The 18,181-nt window shown below is 38.9% G+C and overlaps 1 protein-coding gene across 3 annotated transcripts in view; it reads right to left on the reverse strand.

The window, feature by feature from the left end:
- LOC145465851 (uncharacterized) overlaps window positions 1–10,745 on the reverse strand; it is a 51,605-nt gene extending 40,860 nt beyond the window's left edge. Inside the window, exon 1 of one of the 3 annotated variants that reach the window (XM_081449606.1) lies at window positions 10,117–10,745. The gene's annotated coding sequence lies outside the window, so the exon portion shown is untranslated. Of the gene's footprint in view, window positions 1–2,828; window positions 2,868–9,074; window positions 9,800–10,116 lie in introns of those variants that run through there. The other 2 variants (XM_081449605.1, XM_081449607.1) reach the window with 2 other exon arrangements.
- Window positions 10,746–18,181: the final 7,436 nt, after the last annotated feature.

Genomic DNA, 18,181 nt, shown 5'->3' on the forward strand with positions numbered 1-18,181 from the left:
GGTTGAAGTCGTAGCCTCGTTTAACGTTTTTCAAGCTGAAAATCACTGAATTAGTGAAATCAAGTTAGAGGGGACTGGAAAAGAGTGAGTTGCCATGGGAAAATACAGGCTGTATATAATTTTTATAGCCATAGGTGTGTTTCCTGTAGTTCTTACTATAAGCCTACCAACCTGATGTAATATTGGGTTGAGTGTATGACAACATCAGTCGCCTCATTTGCATATTTATATTTTTCAAACTTAAATATCTTTGGAACTGATGCAGATATTTGCAAAAGGTAGACAGCACTTTTAATCTTTTGTGGAATTCTATGTGATACACCTGAAAATTCTGACTCAAGGGGTAACAATTTAATGATAGAAGTACTTTAAAGCATTGAGTTGACTTTATGCTGTTGGCAAAATTTTACTGTAAGGTGTTGAAAGGAATTTGGAGGGGAATTTGGTGTGGTTATTGAATTGACAGAGGTGGGTTTTGTTATTACTGTCATTATCTTCTATGTTTTTGAGGCAGAGTGGTTGTTGGCAAAAGCAAAACTGACAATATCCTCACTGACCTGTGTTTAGGTGTTTTTAGATTTTTGTTTCTGACAATGAAGGTCAATTTAAGTAGTTACACTGTCTTTACAATAGAACATATGGATATTAATAGTATAGTTATATTTCAATATCTTCATGCTAAAATTATAGTAATTTTGTGGCTCAATTTCTACCTCTGCTTTAATTTGTTCAAACCAGTTTATTTTTTTTAAACCAATTTAATTTCATCAAAAGGGAAGGGGGAATCTGAGAGCAACAATAAATTAGAGCAACAAATATAAGGAAATTTGCAATGATTGCTTTCATGGCCTAGTGGAGATGAAGTGGACCAAAAAGTCAGAGATCTGATGTTTGCATCTAGGTCTGTCTGTACAAAATATAAAAAAGATTGTATGGTAGTATAGGAGTATTATGGAAGTTATGTTGGGGGGTAGATATGGGATCCTGGCTGTACTGTTGTAGGGTAGGAATTGGGACTGAGGAGTGGGTGGTGTGCTTGTGATCCTTTTTTAAAAACCACTCTGAGAGTGAAAACAAACTGATTTGAAAAATTTACAGCACAGGTAAAAATTATACATTATATCTTGTTTTTTATAGGTGGTAAATGAGCAAATACCCACAAAAGACCTGTCCAAGTGTGATTTTTTATTGATAATGGAAATCATAATAAAGATACAAAGCCACCTTGGTGTGCTTTCTTCCTTGACAGTGGAGTGCAACCTAACCAAAAGTTGCATTCTGTAAGAGGTTTACAAAAATTAAATGAAAAATTAAACTACACCAGTTTGTATTAATTTTTTAAGTACTCCTCTCTCCAAAATATATTTGGTATGTTGTCATACTGGCAAGAACATAATGTAGAAATTTTATGGGAAATGTTTCCACTTAAAAAATATGCAGCTAATAACAATAATTCTCATTTCCCGTGGTGTTTTCTTCGGTGTGAAAGTGTAAAAACAAATTCTATTACCCTAAATGTAAGTTTAAGAATATAGGAGCTCCTCTGAAAAAGTTTGTTGTTTTTTTTTCTGTTCATTTTTTTTGTTGAACATTCATATTTTCCTGCAAGCAGTTTCTTCACAACACATTGTGAGATAATAACTAGCCATGAAAAGGACGTTTTTATCTCAGAGATCATTTTCATTTTCATTATTGTTTTCATTATCAGTTTGAGTCTCCCTATGAACCTGCAAAGTATGTTCATTATTTTATACTGTTGTGGATAACGTTATGCCCATTTTAATTCAAAATACAAATGGGAACTTACATTGATAATCACTCAATCCCTTGGCACTGTTTTGGTTTTCAATTGCCTTTTTCCACAAAACAGTTTCAACATCCTTGTTACACAAGGAGGGGTAGGAAGGGGGTATTCTACATGATTTTAAATAGGGAAGCTCCATTTCAAGGTCCAACCCCTTACCCTTTCACATACATTAGTACCATTTTGACAGAAGAGGTGCGTCTTTTGTAGACAATTCATTGTAACAGGGTTCCCAGACTTCCTTTTATGGCTGGGTGTCAGGGCTTAAGATTGCACACTGAAAGAGTGATGAATTAAAATAATTGAACTCTATAAGAGAGAATTGTCAGAATTGATAGGGTTCTCTCATTCCCTGGGACTGAAATGTCTTGATGTAAGCTTATATAGAGAAAGAAGACTGAAAATAGGGCAAAATGTCTAAGTAACCTTTCAAAAATAAGTTGCAAATACACAATGATAGTTAGGCATTAAAGATAGGGAACTTGGTCTGTATACAAGGCAAATGAAAGGAATCGAAGAAATTAAAGGTGCATGCTTGACATCATAGGTTCGGGGGGGGGGTGTATTGAAACTTTACAGTGTCACTGACATTTAACACTGTTGAAACAACAATAAATGACATTATAACTGGAAAAAAAAGAACACGAGATGCCCAGATTACTGAATCGCCCATAAAAATATCCTCTTTTTTCTATTTAAGGAGTTCACGGCCGGCTTGCGAGGATTTCGCCAGAGTCTATCTCGACCGAACAGTAAGAAAAAAATAAATAATTGCAAGTTTGAGTTTCGCCTGAATTGTAAGCAACGCTTGATATTTTATCAAGGCCCAATAAGTGACAATAAAGTTTGTCTGTAGATGCTGCTAAGTTTTGTTTGTGCAAAAATGGTGATGGACAAAACACTGACCCCTAGTCCATGGACTACCCTAAGGGACTACCCAAATGGACTACCCTAAAATGAACTACCCCTAAAATATACTATTTCAGATGGGTGGTATGTTAAGAAGCTGCGATTATATACTTACAATACACGGAGGACGCTTTTCTTTTCGTTCCGCATTGCCTTCAGCCGCCATTTTGGATAACTACACTGAATAAAACAACCGCTGTACACAGTTGTGTACAGCGGTTGTTTTATTCAGTGTAGTTATCCAAAATGGCGGCTGAAGGCAATGCGGAACGAAAAGAAAAGCGTCCTCCGTGTTATATCGGCCACATGCCAAAGCCATATAATAAAGCAGAAATAATCAGCAAAATTACGATGACGCTTTCACTCGAATAAAGATTTCGATTTTGTTGGTTGAGTTATCAAAACTGGCCTTGTGTATTTTATTTTCACTATGTTAAAGAAACACATATGATTTTAGTAGCCTTTTGGTGTTGGTGAAAATTGTTGCAGCATCTCGGCACAAAAGACAACGAAATAAATCTTTGTCAAGATTTGTTGACAATTGAAAACACCGACTCGGACTTGAACGTGCACGCGCTGCACTATGCAAAGTCTGCAAATGAGCTACTTGTACGTGTCAGACTTTCCTTTCAAAAAATTTTGCGAGCTCGCCAAACAAACAGAAACAATAAGAAACTATCAAAACAGGGTTTGGTTATGATTAAGCATTGTTTGGGGAACTCACAATTAACTCGATACCAGAGTAAAGAGTTTTCTTACATGTGCGTGGATCTGCGCAGATATATGACGTCAGGATGGCGCAATTTGTTCTAAAAATAGAAAAATTGTCCCATATCATAGGTGCGCGCGGATCCCAAGACTTACGGTCTCCGTCCCCGATTATGGCTCCTGTTTACATGTATTGTCCCTGGTCAATATTTATGGCGGCAAAGTGATTACTGCTATGCTACTACATGGTTATACATGGTTATAGTTTCCTTCTATCTTACTCTATTCTTACGTTTGTTTTCTCATGCAAATATTTGAAATCAATAGAACAATGACTCCGTTGTTTTCTTTTTTTCGTTTTTTTGTTTCATATAAATGCTGATGCTACAATGAGACTGGAGGGTTTTACACTGCTACTCAGACCTGAGCCTCTTCCGATGTCGTAAACTACACCAAGAAAGATGTAAGGCCCAAAATGTTTCTGTCAGTTGTTTCTGTTCTTCTTATTTTGTTGATGATTGTAAAAGATACACAGGCTATGAAGATAAAATGACTCATAAGAACCATTACAGACAAATTTTATCAATCATTTTATCAGAGTAACTTGTAAAAGGACAAAAATAATTTCGATACCAATCAATGAATCAATCGTTATCGATTACCATCGGCAATCGATAACAATCGAACTCACAAAGTTTTTTATTCGTCGATTTTCATCGATTGCTTTGGGCAATCGATATCAATTGAATTGTTATCGATTGATATCGATTATCGGTTTATCGATTGAGCTCGCGTGGATTAATCAATGTTCCCTAAAAGAAAACGCCTGCTCGCAGGTTAGGGGCAATAGTTTTCATTTTTAATTCGGTCAAGCATAGCGGTCAATCATAGTAATTAAAAAGTAAATAATTCAGAATTTCGTCGAGTTGGCTGTAAGGAAGTCATTGAAGGAGAATTTATAGATCCATGAGGCTATTTCCGGTTTGCGGAAATCCGATTCTGTAACGTGACCCTCTAAAAAATCACGCAACGCACCTCGCACAAAGTTGGATCGAAAGGTTTCTAAAACACTGTGGATAAATTCGTTTTATACTCATAAAGAAACCAAGAATCGATGCAAACATTGAGTAATACTTTCGTGATCCGTGATAGTATCTACCACCGCGGGATATTTTTTTTTTTCTTGATAGATTTCAATATGTCATAAAGTCATAGATTCTGGCTGTGACATTGTATCGATGAACAGTAAACAAGACGGCTTGCAGCAATCTGCAGTAATCAGGCAGTGTAAAATTTGTTTTATTTTTAGGGTCTGAGTTTTCGAGACAATGCACGGATGATGATTATTTAGATGTTTTATACCAATGCGTACATTTCAGGTCACATTCAGCACCTTTGCATGGTATATACCAAAAAAATGGTTGCTTTCTTAAGTGATAAAACAGTTTAAGATCATTTTTCTGAACAAAACGAGTTATTCTTCAACCGTATTGACCGTTCCATTTGACCATTCCGAACCATTCTCAATCCCAGTACCTCGCTGTTCGGTATTTTCCATGTACAACATGGAGGAAAACACTTATCATTGCAGCTTTTATTGATTGTTAACAGCGGATCCATCGGTGTAACTCGTACATCCATGTGCAGTTACAGCAGGTCTGTAGCTGCTTCGCAAGCCAAGTGTATGTTTTGGCTGTTAACGGCTCTTAAAGACGATTTATTTCCCGAGAGAATTTGGAATGTTCTTTACGTCATTCGAAAGTAGACTACGAGTAGTCCCTCTTTCGCTTGGTCCGTCGTGCGTGACGCGAAAGAAAACCGCGAGAAAAAAATGGCCGCGCGAAATCGCCGAGTGATTTTTCGGTGTAGGATTCTCATCTTGACGTCCTCTTATTATCGCCTGTTGTCAATACCCTGGGAGACATCCTAAATAAAATTGTTCCACTCTACGCTTCAAGTAGCGAGGCAAAAACATATGCCGTGAGAAGTATCGTTCAGTGTTCGTTCAGCGAAACTGCCAAAGAAGTTTTAAAAGAAAACGGCGAATGAGGCATCTTGTAACGATTTTCGCTCCGACTGTAGGTGTAAATCTAAAAGTTATTGCGAAAATTTCAAATGCAGAGTTTCAACCGAGAATTTACATTATGTATTTGACATAGCAGATCATCCAGCTGAGGTGAAATGTTTGCCGATAGCAGCGGAAAGTTTTAGGTGAATGTCCGGTTTCAAGTGAAAGTCCGGTTCAATCTTTCAAATGGACGGCAGAAAGGCCAAGCTCAGTGAATACGCCGATTCCAGAAAAAAACCGGAAGTTGCATGCAAGCGAGGCTTAATAGCCCTCGAGCTTTCAAAGTGGCGGTCGAAATGTCGGGGAAGAACGAAAAAATTCGAATGTATGTAGGTTAGAGCAACTTGTCAGGAGCAAATGTGGTAAGGAAAAGGAAAAGATCTGGACACAAATGTTGTACGGCTGCAAACTCTAATAATCGAAGCAAAAACCGACCTAATTTATCATTTCCACGACTGAGTTTCCTTCGGACAAGCCAGATAAAGAAAGAACGAAAAAGTGGGAAATACTTATGAAAAGGGGAGATGCCTATTTTACTTCGGTAGGAAATATTTTCTGTTTTTCCGAGCACTTCTTGCCAAGTGATTTTAAACTGAGTACACTTATTGAAACTGGGAGCCGTACCCTCGGTTTTCCCCTGAACAAAAGTTGAGGAGGAATCTCTGTGTAGAGCGAAAAGATGCGAGGCATCAGAGTCTGGCAAAGAAGCTAGAAGTGAATACAGATGTGAATACCCATCAGCTTCAATCAACGTAGGAATTAATCAGTTTTCATGCCTCTGAGGTAAACAAAAAAAGTTTCTCAAAAACAATGTGGAATGTGGAAGGACATTAGTGATTTAAATACAGCCATTGATGAATTTTGAATCCTTTTTTTTTTTCCTTTATTTGATGTTGGGGAGCCTGGCCATTATTTATTAACCTGAAGTTTTTCAGGCTGAATTTGAAAACATAAAGTGCAGAATAGACTGCAGGGAGATAAAAGGTCAGATACCCAAGACTTGGAGAAGCAGAGTGAACTACTAAAAGTCTGACAACACATTTTAAGGCCTTGTAGGAATTTCCCTAATGTCAGGGATTTGATAGACAGCATTTACTGGCAAGCAAGAAGGTTATAATCTTCATTCCTTCTATGTGACCGAGTAAACCAGAGCTGACGATAATTTTACTAATTTTCTAAGGAAGACTGTTTTTCAACCATGAACCAGAACTGCAAATGTAAGAATACAAGCTGAAATGGCTGTTAGGAGAATAAATGGATGGCATATAATTGATGGTATAACTCCACTAAGATTGTGTAGAGTTGTTAATCAACCCTGGATAGTGAGCTATTTGCTTGTAAACTGGCGGAAAAATAAGTTATCTAATAATTCCTGACACCTAATGTTTAATTTGTCATTTGGTAGTGAATGTAAATAGAGTACATGATATTGTTCATTAGTCAGTGGCAATTAAATATTTGGTGATTTCCACCATACTGAAATTGTGCATCATGTGGCCGTGGCTTCATGTTCTATTTTCTGGCACAGGGTGTAACATAGAAGGACACATGGTCTGGTGTATAATTTGCCAACATGAATAACATAAAAGTACAATTGAATTTGACCTCATTGAGAATTTCCTACATTGTATGATCTTATAGTTTCCCAAATGGTTTGAACTATTTTGAAATATTCACTCACCATTATCAGAGAAAAACTAGAAGTAGGTGAATTCTCTCATATTAAATGCTGGACAAACTTATTGGAACTTTGATATACATTATTTATTCTGGCTTTAGCAATAATCACATCTTGTAAGGCCATCTCTAAGCATTAGGTAAGCCAGTTCATATAATTATGATATATGTGTCATAAATTGTTCAATATTCTTTAGCGTCTCCTTCCACCATTCTATGTCCAAGGCAGTTTGCTCATTAAAAATTCTCAGTTACTTCCAATTTATAGCCAGTACATTCCAAGTCTGTTCACAACAAAGAGTAGTTGTTGTACATTGCACTTCATAAACTGAAGTAAATATGACTCTTTTTTACCTTTAAACCAGTATCAAACATTTTGCATATTGATTTTATAAGGCAATCTTTCAGGGTCTCACCATCCATAACAATGAGATTCTAGGCTACAATGATTTCATGGAGATTGCTCTTACTTGGGTCTGTAACCAGCTCAGCTGGGGAGCCCCCAAAATTTCCCTTTTCTCTTGTACAAAAAAAGCATTTCGTTACTTGCACCTTCGTCTATCCCTGCTGATGCATTATTTCAATGTACTTGTCCATTACTAGTTGCTAATATTCAAGGCCACATTTCATGGCATGTGGCTGATAGTCTTTGTTACACTTCTTTGATAATTTTATTCGTGATTTCACCAATGAATCAGCTTTGTGATTGCGTCCTACCCTGTAACGCATTGATGCTGTCACTGTACCGAATCCTTGTTTGCACCATTCTTGGCGAGTAGATCGTAGTCTTGTTTGATACTCTGATTAGCATCTTTTGAACTCCAGGATTTGTCTTATTCTGTCGCACCGATTGTTAATTCATGAAGAGAGATCGGATGTTCTGACTGAAGTCGTCAGCGAAAAATGAATCAGCCGTAGGAAATTTGTTTACGTTTGGATGTTGTGTTGCAATATTCCCGATATCCGGAACAATTTTTAAATTTACTTCCGTATGTTCTTTCGAGCTCTTGCTTCATCAGTTTTACTACTTTAAGCTACTTTAGCTTTAGTAAAGCTATTGTTCGGGTCAGGGTCGTAGATTTTTAAAATTTTCATTTCATTCAGATTCTTTTTCCTAAACTGATCATGAATAAAGTTCTTTTCGGCAATAAAAATGGTGAGGTTGTTTTTTCGCATATTAGAGATCGAGACAATCGAAGGATGGCAAACATATCTTTCCAAAAGTTCCTTTATTTTGCCACTTAAATTTATATGGCGACTTTTAAGCCAGAATTTAAATTGCCTAAGTGTCAATTTTTCAATCTGTTCTTCGCTCACACTGACGCCGGGAATGTCATCAGAATAGAGATTGACATCTCTTCTTCGTTCGCCACGTTGCTTTGAATATTTACCGCGAGGGCTATTAAGCCTCGTTTCGGTGCGACTTCCGGTTTTTTTCTGGAATCGGTGTATTCATATTCGCTTTCGCGCGCTCCTCGTCCCCAGGATTTCGCGCGGCCATTTTTTCTCTCGCCTTTGTCTTTCGCGTCACGCACGAACGGACTAAGCGATAGAAGGGCTACTCGTAGTCTATTCGAAAGCGGTGTTTGAACTCATACGGGAAATATCTGGGAACGGTCTGCTCAAAATAACCCGTTATACTGGTTAAAGTACTAAGCATGAAACAGCTCACACACCATTTCATTGATATCACCGTCGAAATCGTCATCTAGCTCTAATACGAGCACTGAGTGATCCAACATCCTCCATTTAAATGAGCGCGAAACTTGGTTTCGAGTGGAATGGAACGAGACGGTTCGGACTCGTTGCGATCCATTCGACACCAAGGAATTTTCAAACCTCAGCCCGGAAATTTTGGCTGAATGGATCGTGGCCATAATCATTTAAAACAAATATACTGTTACTTACATGTGTTCCTGTGTCTTTTTGAGGCTTTTAGAAGGGATATGAACAGAAGCGAAGGCGGTTTACATTTCAAACACCATCCTGTCTGCCGCTTTGTAAATATGACGCTCCGATTACGTCTCTAGATTTTATTATCTTAATTAAATATTAACTCTGATAATCTCTTCCCCGATGAGAGTTAATAGTTAATGACGATAATGAAAACCAGAGACGTAATCAGCAGACAAGATAACATTTGAAATGCCTTCGCTTCTGTTCAAATCCCTTCTAAACAGCTCAAAAAGACACAGGAACACAGGTAAAATATTTTAAATGATCATGTTATTGCTGATACAGTGTTCGGGTCCGTGATTGCGCCTATTGTCCTGAATCGGAGGTGTCAGCCAGATTACTCTAACTACTTGGTGCGAAACAGAATTTCCTTTTGATAAAAGACAGATTCCGGCTGGTGAAAAAAATTACAAAGTGCTCGCTGCACGCCATTTGTATTTCCTAAAGTGCTCGCTGCTCGCAAGACAAATTCGATCACTGCTCGTGCTCGCAAAAATAAACGCACTGCTCGCATGCTCGCAAATGCCAAAACCATTCGATACCCCTATTGAAGTTAAGTTCTCTTGTTCCAGATCGGCAGACGATCGGTCTCAAATTTAATGCTTGTTTCACGCTGGGCTAAAGAACGAAACCGTGGTTTGTGACACTCATTATCTTTTTTGGGATCTCTTTTAGGATCTTTTTAGGTCGACTTCCGGTCAAAGTTTTCAAGTCAATCGACCTAGGATAGTTTGGACATGAACGGTTCCTTCGATACCCGGTAAACTACAAAAGTACAGGACCGCCGATACTTTAAATACTCAGCCACAAGCCAAGTTTTGAAGTAAATTCTCATTTGCATAAAAACGCAACGACGATGTATGAAGATGTTAATCAGAAATGGGATTATAATGCTTTACTCCGAACAAGAAACGACTGAACAAGCGAGAGATCTGTTTCCCCAACTACAACTCTCATAATTCCCTGAATCTACGCAATTACTCGCATGTCTTACCTCAAGCGTGGAATTTGCTTTGATCCTTGTTGTCTTGCAAATCCTGTATAGGGTTTCAAATATAGGGCTTTCTATTCAGCTGAACGCAGTATTATTCAGTAATTAATTCAGTATTATTCGCGTATATGTCCATAGCAATGAAATCCAGCGTAACTCACACAGAGAGGGAGAGAGATGATTCAATATATGTTTGACGTCAAGATTTTACTCGAAGACATTTCCGCGTCACGCTAGACTAGCCATTATTTACCTTTTACATCATTCACACAACTCCTGATTTCGTGATGTTTTGTTTACATTTCAGTTGACCTTTTGAGTTTTGCTCTAACGAGTACATCTTTTAATTTAAAAGGTTTACCTTTTTTGTAAGAGATAATGGGTGGCTCTTTCAAAGTCTCACGAAGTCGAATTTACTAGTGAATATATGAAAGACCATATTGTCTATTTGAACCGCGGAGAAAGATATGAAGATATGATAGACATGATTGATCATCGCAGTTATAGTACACACGACTTAAGCAGTTGTGAAATTAAAGCCTGAAAGAAATTCAGGCCTGAACGGGATTCGAACCCATGACCTCTGCGATACTGGTGCAGTGCTCTACCAACTGAGCTGTTAAGACAACTGGGAGATGCCATATGCTAATCTTTTTTTTTTTTTTTTTTTTTTTTTTTTTTTGGTTTTGGCACCCTGCTGAATTTTGTAGTGTGACAAAAGGCAGAACATTCTTTCGCCCTTTTTAACCCGGGGATTGCGTAAGCAACAGGTTTTAGTTGTGGTGCGGAATATGCAAATGATGTTCGCCATCATCCGTAAAGTTTTTGAGGTAATTCTACTGACCTGATATCACTGTATCACTAGCAATGCAATGTTTTCAACATTGCAGGCAAGTATATCGTTTTACATTTCCAGGTCAAGGTATTAAGTGACTGTCGCCGTTGCTCTAAAAATAGAAACTTGTTTTGTTTGCTTTCTTAGTTTCTAGGTATAGTTCATTTGACATTTCTATTACAGTTCTAACCTCAAACCATAACGGTTCACCACAAATAAAACCAAATGTTTTGAAGTTCAGTCCTAGGACTGATACTTGTGAATTGTTTAGTTTTTTGATGTCCGACATTTCTCGGCGATCAATGGGAATTGTAGCATCGCGCAGAATGCCGCGACATATTCGGGACTTAAATGTAGAGTGCGCGCGAAATTTAATTATTAATTAGGCTGCCGATGGTTAAACAATAAAGAAAATGACCAGAAAATGGCCGACTACGCATACTTGTTTAGAGTTTACGTGCTTCATACTTGTGTTTCGTAGTGGTTATCATAGCGCTTTTGTAGATGAGACATTGATGGAATAAAGGAGACAGTTTTTGAAATCTTACGAAAAGTGGATTTAGTCGTTTTCTTTTCCTGAATTTGGTCCATTTGAGGGAAAATATTGTATGAGGAAATATTTGGAGGAAGAATTTTACTCCTTCAAAGTGCCCTTCTTAACGGTTATCATACGGCTTTGAATGTATGTTGTTAAAGGAAGCTTTATGCCAAGTTTTAACGAAAAATAATGTTTCGAAGTGGTCGTTCTGCCAACTTTCGAACACTCGTAACGATCTTTCAGCCTTCGTTCGCCTCGGAGACTAGAGGAACAATAGAGGGAAACTCTTTTGAATTTCCCGGCAGAATATTAATATATGCCAAGCTCCACCTCCACAAACAATAGGACACACGCCGACGCTATAAGGCATTGAAATTGAGAGGTGATAAAATGTATCACTTAACCATCGTATTTATTTAAAGTAACGCTTTGCGCGAGTTGCAATAAACGAATTTTCAGCTTGTTATCTGTGCAAGAAATGCAGCGCGTTGATCGGGAGCTCTTTTTAGAGTTCATTGAATCCCCGGTTAACCCCACTTTCTTGCACATGTCAGGCAAAAATGATCTCAGAGAGATAAAAGAGTTAAAGGAAGCGAAGAAGAGTACTTCATCCTCAGCTGGTCTCAAAGAGATCATTTTTGATTTTCGTTGAAAAAAAGATCTCAGAGTGTTTGGAACGTCGTTTTAACATCACTTTACATGTAATTTCATCAACATAAGAAGTGTTCCGACGGCTCCCATGAGTTTTCAGTTAAGGATAAGTCTTCCACTGAATAAAATACTCTGCCTTGCCCCCTTGATTTCGTTGAGAGACTATGCGCTCAACTTCATAAATACCCATAACAACGGGCTTTTGCTTGGGTCGGTACTTATAACTGATCATAAGCGTCATCAAATAGTGATGCGTAAAAGCCGAGCTGCTGTCTCGTACGCTTTGACATGTTACTCCAAAGAGGATTCTAATAACTGAATACTCGAACCTGGGCCTTTTAAATGTTTTGATCAATTAAAACGGTTCCAATTTTAAATAATTATCTCACACATGCAGTGGACAACAATGCTCACTCAGGCGTAAGACGCGCTGCGTGCCTTTGCTTTTTTGTTCGGCTCTGGATTTCAAACAGAAATGTCATTTATTTTCCTCTTCATCTTTCGAATAGATAAAGACCTGTATTGTCTTTTAAGTCCTCGATCAACGACAGACTACGTGAACCGATCGAGTAAAAGACTACGTCTGATGAACTGCTTTGACCGGTCGGGTAAAAGAGGACAACGATAAAGTAGAAGAAAGTTTTATGCGCACCGTTCTTTCCATTTGGCAACGCTTTGGAAGAAGAATTTTTTGTGGGAGAACTTTTGGCTCCCGCGCTCAAACCATTTCGAGTGTGACATGTCAACAAAAAAAAGTGAGAATGTCGCTGCACACGACTTTGTTGACAAAAGTCTTTGTGAAGAGCGCAGGCCTTCTTTAAATTAGAGCGCTTTTGTTAGCTTATTACACCTTGGGATTTACTTCACACATCAGACCGTTTGATTGACAGCCGCCGATTCATTGACGAGAGCAGTCGGAATTCCGACAGCTAATATTTGTAATTATTATTCCGCGCATTGAAAAACTGAGCACTGCAAGTAGTTGTCGCGAAAGACAATAGAATTCTGCGCGATGGCCTGTGTCACAGCCGCCTCTCTCCTCTGTCCGATCTTTCCGGGGAGAGGCGGCTGTGACATACATGGGAATTGCCGATACAGATATGTTCTATTCCTTAAAAAGTTTTCGTGGGCAATGGTTTCTTTCGTCGGGCTGGCCTTTGGAGCAGACTTATCCAAGCTATAGGTAGAAATCTTGAGGCACTCCAAGCTAAATTTAACGGCATTGTTCGCGAGACAGAGTTGAAATTTCTGGAAACTGCTATTGAAAATTTTGGCTCCGTCGACCGATGGGAATTGCTGATACACATGCATTTGTTATTATCGTTGAGAAGTTCTCGTGGGCAATCGTTAGCTAGTTTATTACGTCGGACTGGATTTGGGGTCAGAGAAGTGTAAACTCAAGGTGTTAATTTTAAGGCACTCTAAGCCAAATTTGATGACAGGGGTGCAGTTGTTGGAAGCTGCTATTGTAAATTTCCGCTCCGATCAACAAGAGGCAATCCGCTCTTAGCCTGCGTCGCAGACAGTCTAAACGCTATATTAGTCCGGTCTGTTAGGTCGGAAAATTACGAAAATCGTGACAAGACGCGTAAAAGCACCAAATTTGGCACAAATTTAGTTGAGGGTATAACTAATCATTTTAGAAGGGGTGCCACAAAAAAAAAATACCCCGGGGGGGTGGGGAGGGGATTTTTTTGTAAATGAGTCTCACTTGTGGTGTGTTAAAAGCCACGTGCCATTATTAGCTATGAAAGAATTCATTTTGTTGACTACAGTGTGGTTGAAGTGTTGGTATAGGTAAAATAAAGACAAAAAATGAAAATTCAATAAAGCTGTGCTCAAATGTAAAAATTTAATGCCTTTTTGTAGTAAAAAAGACAAAAAAGACGACATATATGCGTAGTCATTATAAAGCTTAATTCGATATGAATTTCACCTCATTTGTGACATTAATGTTTTAGCGAGAAGACATTCACTAAATTCCTTTTATTTAAATTATTTGTAACTTAATGAAAAATATGTACGGCTCTTCTTTAAACAATAAATGGTAATAAAAAGCCAGCGGTGTTTCCATACACATCCGCTTTACCTCCCGGTGACCGGGTTGACAGCGGAGTGGTTGAGAGTGAAGTTTCTCGTTGTTTTACACGGAATTTCACTATATGTAAACTGTAAGTGTCACTTCATATTGTATACTTCATCCTTCAATGAGGTAAAATTCATTTCGCTATGATGTGAAACAAGGTCAATTTGTGGAGTTCGGCAATTTTTATTTTTATCTGTATATGTGAGCCGGTGTTCAATAAACGTTACTCTGAATAAGCGTTATAACTTGGGATAAATGAAAAACTGTGAGAAATCACCAGATGTTATAAAAAATGGTTCAAGAAGGAAATTTTTTAAGGTAATTCCCCCGAAATAAAACTGTCAATAGATTTTTGTCCAAACTTTGTCTAATGAATATTTATCATATGAGAACTTTAATTATGAAATATAAAGAGGGGGGAGGTGCCCTTGCTCGTTAAGGAGCAGTGAGGCATTGAAAATGTCCCATTTTAGCATTATTCAATGCTTATTACAAGAACGCATTCCAAGTTATTGTAAAATCTTTGAGAGCCCAGACTCATGAAAACACGCCTCAAACTACAGTCAATACTTGTGTCGGACTCAAATAAACTTTTTAAGTTTGATTTTGACAGACAGCTGAATCCTTGTTAAAATATTGGAACCAAATTGCTTGCTACGGCTATCAAACTGCAAATAGAAAAGACTAAGACTGAAAAAAAAGAATTGGGGTGCCCGTGCTCGTTGGTGAGCTATAGCCATTTTTCAACTGACAGAACTCAATATCAAGGCAAATCCGCCATGTTTTGAATGTACGCGTGCACGAGCGCGCGTTTGTGACGCCATAAATTTTGCACAGTAAGGATGCGCAATGCAAATGTGAGGAATAAACGAAAAGTTATGAAATAGCAAAATTTCATTTAGGAGATGGATGGTGGCCGGACCAGAAACTGCTCGAGTGTTGCAAGAGTTCGAAAGTCAGTTAAAAGGTGAAACAAATGTTGAGGAAAAGAACAAACACCACGGACAAGGACTTTCTACACAGAAAACCTTTCAAAGTCGTGTCAAGAATCTTGTAAGTACAATTTCAGAAATGGGAAACCTTTTTAAGGATGACTGCCCTGAATTACTTGCCCTTGACACGCGCAATTGCGCAGATGCTTCTGTCGTGGATACTATGCATAAAGTCCAGGAAATTGGATTACGCCAGTACAAGAAATTCGTAAAAGACGTCATCGATGAAAGGACTGCGTCGATTCACGATGCGATTTCAAAGAATACCTTGCCATTGTTCAAGCGCCAGCAGCCGAAGCAAATCTCCAAAGCGTCCTTAAAGTTGACAGCGGTAACAAGTGACCGTTACCTCTTCAATCGTTTATGTATTGCCAGCCAACACCGCGGCGGAGATCTTGAAGAGTTCTTCAAGCATGAAAATCAGCCGTATCCACCTTCTTTGTCAGAGTTTGGCAATCTCCGATTCGCGAAAAAGTCTGATTTGATTGCATGCGTCAACAAAGAAAAACCACCACCTCCACCACTAGCATCTTACGACGTCAAAGTTTTTGATGGAGCAGCTATTCTGCATGCGCTTCCAGTTTCATCCGTCGCAACGTTTTCTGAATATGCAGATTCCAAGTTCTTACCATTCCTGGAAAACCACCTGAAGAGTACCAAACGAATCCACATTGTTTGGGATGAATACCGGGTGGAGAGTCTGAAAGAGGCTGCCCGTGAGAAGAGAGGGAAAGGCGTGAGACGAAAGGTGGCTGCGCATGTCAAGTTACCTCAGAACTGGCAGGCGTTTCTCCAAGATTCCTATAACAAGAAGGAACTGTTCGACTTGTTAACCAAGCAAGTTGAAACAGCTTCCTTTCCAGCTGACAAAGTTGTCTACATAACTTCGGGTAAGATGCTAACCAAGTTTTGAGTAGGTCTTTTATATAGACACCGTTCAAACTTTTTATGTCCATCAAGTCTTGAAGAACGGTAATACTGACTGTATCATCTTTAATTTTAGGTGAAAACGTCATCTCAAGTTACCCCAGGAACCAAATGCGTAGCTGCAACCATGAAGAAGCAGACACGCGGGTTCTCGTACACCTTAAAGATGCTTTGGATAAGGGGGGACGGGGGGGGGGGGAGAGAAGTATCTTAGTTCGCACAGTTGATACAGATGTTATTGTTATTCTAATTGCGCAGTTCCACACGTTGTCTTCAACTTGGCCTGGATTGAGCTTTTGGGTCGCTTTTGGGATGGGAAAGAATTTCCAGCTGCTTTCCGTTAACAGCATTTGTGAGTATTTGGGCGAGCAGAAATGCCTTGCGCTTCCATTTTTTCACGCGCTTATTGGTTGTGACATCGCGTCAGCATTCCTGGAGAAAGGAAAGAAATCTGCGAGGTAGGCCTAGAAAGCATACCCTGAAGCCACAGAGGCTTTCCTTTTCGTGAATGATAGTCCCTTTCTTTCACTTGAGATCAACACTCCTGTGTTTGATGTCCTGCAGCGCTTTGTGGTGATTCTTTATGACAGGACCAGCCTTGCTACTGATGTGAACACTGCTCGACAAAAACTCTTCACAAAAAAGAATCGGGCGCTAGAAAACATTCCCCCAACAGAGGTAAGAACCTATCATACACAAATTTTAGTTGGTTTTTGTTTTTGCTAAATTTGTATATGATAGGTTAACACCTGTTAGGACAACGCGAAAAGAATTAACCAGTTTAGCGAAAAGACGAGAAACATTTCAACTAACCCAACCTTTTCTGGTATTAAATCCACTTATCAGTTTCTTTTAGCTAACCAAGTCCTACCATAAAGCTATGCTGGACTTGAACCTCTAGTTATTCTAATTGGGCTATTAGAGAGCTTAATTTATATAGTACAAGAAATAAGCGGTGCGTGTTTGTTTAAAGTTATACTTATGTTAAGTCCATTTATATACAATTCCCGTTGTTAGGATGCCCTGTTGAATCATTTTAACAGAGCTCTTTACCAAGCACGCATCTGAACGTCCCATGATAAACAACCCATCCCAGTCTGATTTTGGATGGAAAATGGAGAACGATAGATGGAGACCCCGCTGGACTTTACCTCCAGAAGCCTCTAAAGCGTGCAGTGAATTGCTGAGGTGTGGATGCAAGAAAGGTTGAAAAGTGGTCATTGCAAATGTATCAAGGCCAACCTACCATGCACTGAGCCCTGTAGTTGCTCTGGAGGCTGCCAGAACACAAATCCTTAGAAATGGAGCAACAAATAACGACAATTTACAATATCTAGCAGAAGATGTTAAAAATTAAATGTGTAAAACTCAACAAAAACACTCCTTGATGTAAGCGTGCTCAATGCATTATGGGAATGTCACGTGATCAAGGCAAATGACCTTTTTTGGGCACAAACACAAAACTGAGTCTGAGTAATGTAGTTTAGTCATTTTACAACGGCATTCGTCAAAACTGGTGCGTAATAAACACATTAAATGCCACAGCCTCGCTTTCATGCCACCGTTTGAGTATTGCGTAATTTCTATGGGCCTTATGCCCCCCCCGAAAGCCAAATCACGTGGCACCCCTTCTAAATTCGTTTTTTATGTCAAAAGGAACACCTGTGCCTAATTTGGTGTTTTTACGCGATTTGTCACGATTTGCGACCTAACAGACCGCACTATATCTGAGATTTTATGACACGTCCGGCTGCAACGCAGGCTATCCGCTCTACACCTGGTCTACATATCTATGGTACTATCGTGCGGTGGAGGGGTGAGCTCCTCCATAAATATCGGAGAACAAAGTGAGCAGTTTCGTTGAAGTCACCCTAGCATTCGAAAAAGTAGGGAGTTTTAGCAATGTAGTAGGTAGATCTTTTCAGTACGCCTATCGGTCTAAAACCTTGCTCAGGCTAAATACGCAATGGCAGCGGTCAATTCCAAAGGAAGATACAGAAAATTAGCCATTGCGGTTCGCGTTCTCTAAAATACGTTGA

The sequence above is a fragment of the Orbicella franksi genome, chromosome 13 (assembly GCF_964199315.1).
Source record: "Orbicella franksi chromosome 13, jaOrbFran1.1, whole genome shotgun sequence".
NCBI classification, from domain to species: domain Eukaryota; kingdom Metazoa; phylum Cnidaria; class Anthozoa; order Scleractinia; family Merulinidae; genus Orbicella; species Orbicella franksi.